The sequence below is a fragment of the Amblyomma americanum genome, chromosome 8 (genome assembly GCF_052857255.1).
Source record: "Amblyomma americanum isolate KBUSLIRL-KWMA chromosome 8, ASM5285725v1, whole genome shotgun sequence".
NCBI classification, from domain to species: Eukaryota; Metazoa; Arthropoda; class Arachnida; order Ixodida; family Ixodidae; genus Amblyomma; species Amblyomma americanum.
Window position 1 is genome coordinate 104,987,840 of NC_135504.1, and position 7,333 is coordinate 104,995,172.

Sequence of the window (7,333 nt, forward strand, 5' to 3'; positions counted from 1 at the left end):
CTGGCAGACTTGATGCCATGGGTAGTATAAGAGGGCTCTCGCACAGTTTCCGCCCTCGCCGTTAGATGACGTTGTACGTCACACTCGCGGTATTACAGAAAGTTCTACGTCCACCGCTATGGAAGAGGGTCGCGCTGGTGAACACTCTCATGGTTAGCTTACAAGCAAAAATATAAATACCTACGAAAGCAGCAGATTGGACAGCCGTCGTCGTAGCTCAGTTGGTAAGAGCACCGGACGCGATATTCGGAGGTCGTGGGTTCGGATCCCACCGGCAGCATGGTTGTTTTTTCTGCTGATTTATAAGCAATTTTCTTTAATCGATAGATTAATCGAAGTATCATTATCCCATTGATTAGCACAACACATTAAAAAAAATTAAAACATTCCCCTATGCACCTTGGTTTCGGTGATTGTCGGCTTTCTTCATAAGTTTGTCAAAACGAGTCCCTAATTTTCCTTACCTTATCTGCTAATTGCTTAACGAGGGTCTCGGTTCTGGCAGACTTGATGCCATGGGTAGTATAAGAGGGCTCTCGCACAGTTTCCGCCCCCGCCGTTAGATGACGTTGTACGTCACACTCGCGGTATTACAGGACGTTCTACGTCCACCGCTATGGAAGAGGGTCGCGCTGGTGAACACTCTCATGGTTAGCTTACAAGCAAAAAATATAAATACCCACGAAAGCAGGAGATTGGACAGCCGTCATCGTAGCTGAGTTGGTAAGAGCACCGGACGCGATATTCGGAGGTCGTGGGTTCGGATCCCACCGGCGGCATGGTTGTTTTTTCTGCTGATTTATAAGCAATTTTCTTCAGTCGATAGATTAATCTAAGTATCATTATCCCATTGATTAGCACAACGCTTTAAAAAAAAATTAAAACATTCCCCTATGCACCTTGGTTTCGGTGATTGTCGGCTTTCTTCATAAGTTTGTCGAAACGAGTCCCTAATTTTCCTTACCTTATCTGCTAATTGCTTAACGAGAGTATCGGTTCTGGCAGACTTGATGCCATGGGTAGTATAAGAGGGCTCTCGCACACTTTCCGCCCTTGCCGTTAGATGACGTTGTACGTCACACTCGCGGTATTGCAGGACGTTCTACGTCCACCGCTATGGAAGAGGGTGGCGGTGGTGAACACTCTCATGGTTAGCTTACAAGCAAAAATATAAATACCCACGAAAGCAGCAGATTGGACAGCCGTCGTCGTAGCTCAGTTGGTAAGAGCACCGGACGCGATATTCGGAGGTCGTGGGTTCGGATCCCACCGGCGGCATGGTTGTTTTTTCTGCTGAATTATAAGCAATTTTCTTCAATCGATAGATTAATCTAATTATCATTATCCCATTGATTAGCACAACACACTAAAAAAAAATTAAAACATTCCCCTATGCACCTTGGTTTCGGTGATTGTCGGCTTTCTTCATAAGTTTGTCAAAACGAGTCCCTAATTTTCCTTACCTTATCTGCTAATTGCTTAACGAGGGTCTCGGTTCTGGCAGACTTGATGCCATGGGTAGCATAAGAGGGCTCTCGCACAGTTTCCGCACTCGCCGTTAGATGACGTTGTACGCCACACTCGCGGTATTAGAGGACGTTCTACTTCCACCGCTATGGAAGAGTGTGGCGCTGGTGAACACTCTCATGGTTAGCTTACAAGCATAAATATAAATACCCACGAAAGCAGCAGATTGGACAGCCGTCGTCGTAGCTCAGTTGGTAAGAGCACCGGACGCGATATTCGGAGGTCGTGGGTTCGGATCCCACCGGCGGCATGGTTGTTTTTTGTGCTGATTTATAAGCAATTTTCTTCAATCGATAGGTTAATCGAAGTATCATTATTCCATTGATTAGCACAACACATTAAAAAAAAATTCAAACATTCCCCTATGCACCTTGGTTTCGGTGATTGTCGGCTTTCTTCATAAGTTTGTCAAAACGAGTCCCTAATTTTCCTTACCTTATCTGCTAATTGCTTAACGAGGGTCTCGGTTCTGGCAGACTTGATGCCATGGGTAGTATAAGAGGGCTCTCGCACAGTTTCCGCCCTCGCCGTTAGATGACGTTGTACGTCACCCTCGCGGTATTACAGGACGTTCTACGTCCACCGCTATGGAAGAGGGTCGCGCCGGTGAACACTCTCATGGTTAGCTTACAAGCAAAAAATATAAGTACCCACGAAAGCAGCAGGTTGGACAGCCGTCGTCGTAGCTCAATTGGTAAGAGCACCGGACGCGATATTCGGAGGTCGTGAGTTCGGCTCCCACCGGCGGCATGGTTGTTTTTTCTGCTGATTTATAAGCAATTTTCTTCAATCGATAGATTAATCGAAGTATCATTATCCCATTGATTAGCACAACACATTAAAAAAAATTAAAACATTCCCCTATGCACCTTGGTTTCGGTGATTGTCGGCTTTCTTCATAAGTTTGTCAAAACGAGTCCCTAATTTTCCTTACCTTATCTGCTAATTGCTTAACGAGGGTCTCGGTTATGGCAGACTTGATGCCATGGGTAGCATAAGAGGGCTCTCGCACAGTTTCCGCCCTCGCCGTTACATGACGTTGTACGTCACACTCACGGTATTACAGGACGTTCTACGTCCACCGCTATGGAAGAGAGTGGCCCTGGTGAACACTGTCATGGTTAGCTTACAAGCAAAAATATAAATACCCACGAAAGCAGCAGATTGGACAGCCGTCGTCGTAGCTAAGTTGGTAAGAGCACCGGACACGATATTCGGAGGTCGTGGGTTCGGATCCCACCGGCGGCATGGTTGTTTTTCTGCTGATGTATAAGCAATTTTCTTCAATCGATAGTTTAATCTAAGTATCATTATCCTATTGATTAGCACAACACATTAAAAAAAATAAAACATTCCCCTATGCACCTTGGCTTCGGTGATTGTCGGCTTTCTTCATAAGTTTGTCAAAACGAGTCCCTAATTTTCCTTACCTTATCTGCTAATTGCTTAACGAGGGTCCCGGTTCTGGCAGACTTGATGCCATGGGTAGCATAAGAGGGCTCTCGCACAGTTTCTGCCTTCGCCGTTAGATGACCTTGTACGTCACACTCGCGGTATTAGAGGACGTTCTACGTCCACCGCTATGGAAGAGGGTGGCGCTGGTGAACACTCTCATGGTTAGCTTGCAAGCAAAAATATAAATACCCACGAAAGCAGCAGATTGGACAGCCGTCGTCGTAGCTCAGTGCGTAAAAGCACCGGACGCGATATTCGGAGGTCTTGGGTTCGGATCCCACCGGCGGCATGGTTGTTTTTCTGCTGATTTATAAGCAATGTTCTTCAATCGATAGATTAATCGAAGTATCATTATCTCATTGATTAGCACAACACATTAAAAAAAAAATAAAACATTCCCCTATGCACCTTGGTTTCGGTGATTGTCGGCTTTCTTCATAAGTTTGTCAAAACGAGTCCCTAATTTTCCTTACCTTATCTGCTAATTGCTTAACGAGGGTCTCGGTTCTGGCAGACTTGATTCCATGGGTAGTATAAGAGGGCTCTCGCACAGTTTCCGCCCTCGCCGTTAGATGACGTTGTACGTCACACTCGCGGTATTACAGGACGTTCTACGTCCACCGCTATGGAAGAGGGTCGCGCTGGTGAACACTCTCATGGTTAGCTTGCAAGCAAAAATATAAATACCCACGAAAGCAGCAGATTGGACAGCCGTCGTCGTAGCTCAGTTGGTAAGAGCACCGGATGCGATATTCGGAGGTCGTGAGTTCGGATCCCACCGGCGGCATGGTTGTTTTTTCTGCTGATTTATAAGCAATTTTCTTCAATCGATAGGTTAATCTAAGTATCATTATCCCATTGATTAGCACAACGCATTAAAAAAAATTAAAACATTCCCCTATGCACCTTGGTTTCGGTGATTGTCGGCTTTCTTCATAAGTTTGTCAAAACGAGTCCCTAATTTTCCTTACCTTATCTGCTAATTGCTTAACGAGGGTCTCGGTTCTGGCAGACTTGATGCCATGGGTAGCATAAGAGGGCTCTCGCACAGTTTCCGCCCTCGCCGTTAGATGACTTTGTACGTCACACTCGCGGTATTAGAGGACGTTCTACTTCCACCGCTATGGAAGAGTGTGGCGCTGGTGAACACTCTCATGGTTAGCTTACAAGCATAAATATAAATACCCACGAAAGCAGCAGATTGGACAGCCGTCGTCGTAGCTCAGTTGGTAAGAGCACCGGACGCGATATTCAGAGGTCGTGGGTTCGGATCCCACCGGCGGCATGGTTGTTTTTTGTGCTGATTTTTAAGCAATTTTCTTCAATCGATAGGTTAATCGAAGTATCATTATCCCATTGATTAGCAGAACACATTAAAAAAAAATTCAAACATTCCCCTATGCACCTTGGTTTCGGTGATGTCGGCTTTCTTCATAAGTTTGTCGAAACGAGTCCCTAATTTTCCTTACCTTATCTGCTAATTGCTTAACGAGAGTCTCGGTTCTGGCAGACTTGATGCCATGGGTAGTATAAGAGGGCTCTCGCACAGTTTCCGCCCTCGCCGTTACATGACGTTGTACGTCACACTCACGGTATTACAGGACGTTCTACGTCCACCGCTATGGAAGAGAGTGGCCCTGGTGAACACTCTCATGGTTAGCTTACAAGCAAAAATATAAATACCCACGAAAGCAGCAGATTGGACAGCCGTCGTCGTAGCTAAGTTGGTAAGAGCACCGGACACGATATTCGGAGGTCGTGGGTTCGGATCCCACCGGCGGCATGGTTGTTTTTCTGCTGATGTATAAGCAATTTCTTTATTCGATAGTTTAATCTAAGTATCATTATCCTATTGATTAGCACAACACATTAAAAAAAAATAAAACATTCCCCTATGCACCTTGGTTTCGGTGATTGTCGGCTTTCTTCATAAGTTTGTCAAAACGAGTCCCTAATTTTCCTTACCTTATCTGCTAATTGCTTAACGAGGGTCCCGGTTCTGGCAGACTTGATGCCATGGGTAGCATAAGAGGGCTCTCGCACAGTTTCCGCCTTCGCCGTTAGATGACCTTGTACGTCACACTCGCGGTATTAGAGGACGTTCTACGTCCACCGCTATGGAAGAGGGTGGCGCTGGTGAACACTCTCATGGTTAGCTTGCAAGCAAAAATATAAATACCCACGAAAGCAGCAGATTGGACAGCCGTCGTCGTAGCTCAGTGCGTAAAAGCACCGGACGCGATATTCGGAGGTCTTGGGTTCGGATCCCACCGGCGGCATGGTTGTTTTTTCTGCTGATTTATAAGCAATTTTCTTCAATCGATAGGTTAATATAAGTATCATTATCCCATTGATTAGCACAACACATTAAAAAAAATAAAACATTCCCCTATGCACCTTGGTTTCGGTGATTGTCGGCTTTCTTCATAAGTTTGTCAAAACGAGTCCCTAATTTTCCTTACCTTATCTGCTAATTGCTTAACGAGGGTCTCGGTTCTGGCAGACTTGATTCCATGGGTAGTATAAGAGGGCTCTCGCACAGTTTCCGCCCTCGCCGTTAGATGACGTTGTACGTCACACTCGCGGTATTACAGGACGTTCTACGTCCACCGCTATGGAAGAGGGTCGCGCTGGTGAACACTCTCATGGTTAGCTTACAAGCAAAAAATATAAGTACCCACGAAAGCAGCAGGTTGGACAGCCGTCGTCGTAGCTCAGTTGGTAAGAGCACCGGACGCGATATTCGGAGGTCGTGGGTTCGGCTCCCACCGGCGGCATGGTTGTTTTTTCTGCTGATTTATAAGCAATTTTCTTCAATCGATAGGTTAATATAAGTATCATTATCCCATTGATTAGCACAACACTATAAAAAAAATAAAACATTCCTCTATGCACCTTGGTTTCGGTGATGTCGGCTTTCTTCATAAGTTTGTCGAAACGAGGCCCTAATTTTCCTTACCTTATCTGCTAATTGCTTAACGAGAGTCTCGGTTCTGGCAGACTTGATGATATGGGTAGTATAAGAGGGCTCTCGCACAGTTTCCGCCCTCGCCTTTAGATGACGTTGTACGTCAAACTCGCGGTATTGCAGGACGTTCTACGTCCACCGCTATGGAAGAGGGTGGCGCTGGTGAACACTCTCATGGTTAGCTTACAAGCAAAAATATAAATACCTACGAAAGCATCAGATTGGACAGCCGTCGTCGTAGCTCAGTTGGTAAGAGCACCGGACTCGATATTCGGAGGTCGTGGGTTCGGCTCCCACCGGCGGCATGGTTATTTTTTCTGCTGATTTATAAGCAATTTTCTTCAATCGATAGATTAATCGAAGTATCATTATCCCATTGATTAGCACAACACATTAAAAAAAATTAAAACATTCCCCTATGCACCTTGGTTTCGGTGATTGTCGGCTTTCTTCATAAGTTTGTCAAAACGAGTCCCTAATTTTCCTTACCTTATCTGCTAATTGCTTAACGAGAGTCTCGGTTCTGGCAGACTTGATGCCATGGGTAGTATAAGAGGGCTCTCGCACACTTTCCGCCCTTGCCGTTAGATGACGTTGTACGTCACACTCGCGGTATTGCAGGACGTTCTACGTCCACCGCTATGGAAGAGGGTGGCGGTGGTGAACACTCTCATGGTTAGCTTACAAGCAAAAATATAAATACCCACGAAAGCAGCAGATTGGACAGCCGTCGTCGTAGCTCAGTTGGTAAGAGCACCGGACGCGATATTCGGAGGTCGTGGGTTCGGATCCCACCGGCGGCATGGTTGTTTTTTCTGCTGATTTATAAGCAATTTTCTTCAATCGATAGATTAATCTAAGTATCATTATCCCATTGATTAGCACAACGCATTAAAAAAAAATTAAAACATTCCCCTATGCACCTTGGTTTCGGTGATTGTCGGCTTTCTTCATAAGTTTGTCAAAACGAGTCCCTAATTTTCCTTACCTTATCTGCTATTTGCTTAACGAGGGTCCCGGTTCTGGCAGACTTGATGCCATGGGTAGCATAAGAGGGCTCTCGCACAGTTTCCGCCTTCGCCGTTAGATGACCTTGTACGTCACACTCGCGGTATTAGAGGACGTTCTACGTCCACCGCTATGGAAGAGGGTGGCGCTGGTGAACACTCTCATGGTTAGCTTGCAAGCAAAAATATAAATACCCACGAAAGCAGCAGATTGGACAGCCGTCGTCGTAGCTCAGTTGGTAAGAGCACCGGACGCGATATTCGGAGGTCGTGGGTTCGGATCCCACCGGCGGCATGGTTGTTTTTTGTGCTGATTTATAAGCAATTTTCTTCAATCGATAGGTTAATCGAAGTATCATTATCCCATTGATTAGCA

The 7,333-nt window shown here is 45.7% G+C and overlaps 1 non-coding gene across 1 annotated transcript; it reads left to right on the plus strand.

Annotated features, from left to right (window-relative positions):
• Window positions 1-6,181: 6,181 nt before the first annotated feature.
• Window positions 6,182-6,255, plus strand: TRNAS-CGA (transfer RNA serine (anticodon CGA)). The gene has a single exon. It is a non-coding gene; the product is annotated as a tRNA-Ser (tRNA).
• The last annotated feature ends 1,078 nt before the right edge of the window (window positions 6,256-7,333 follow it).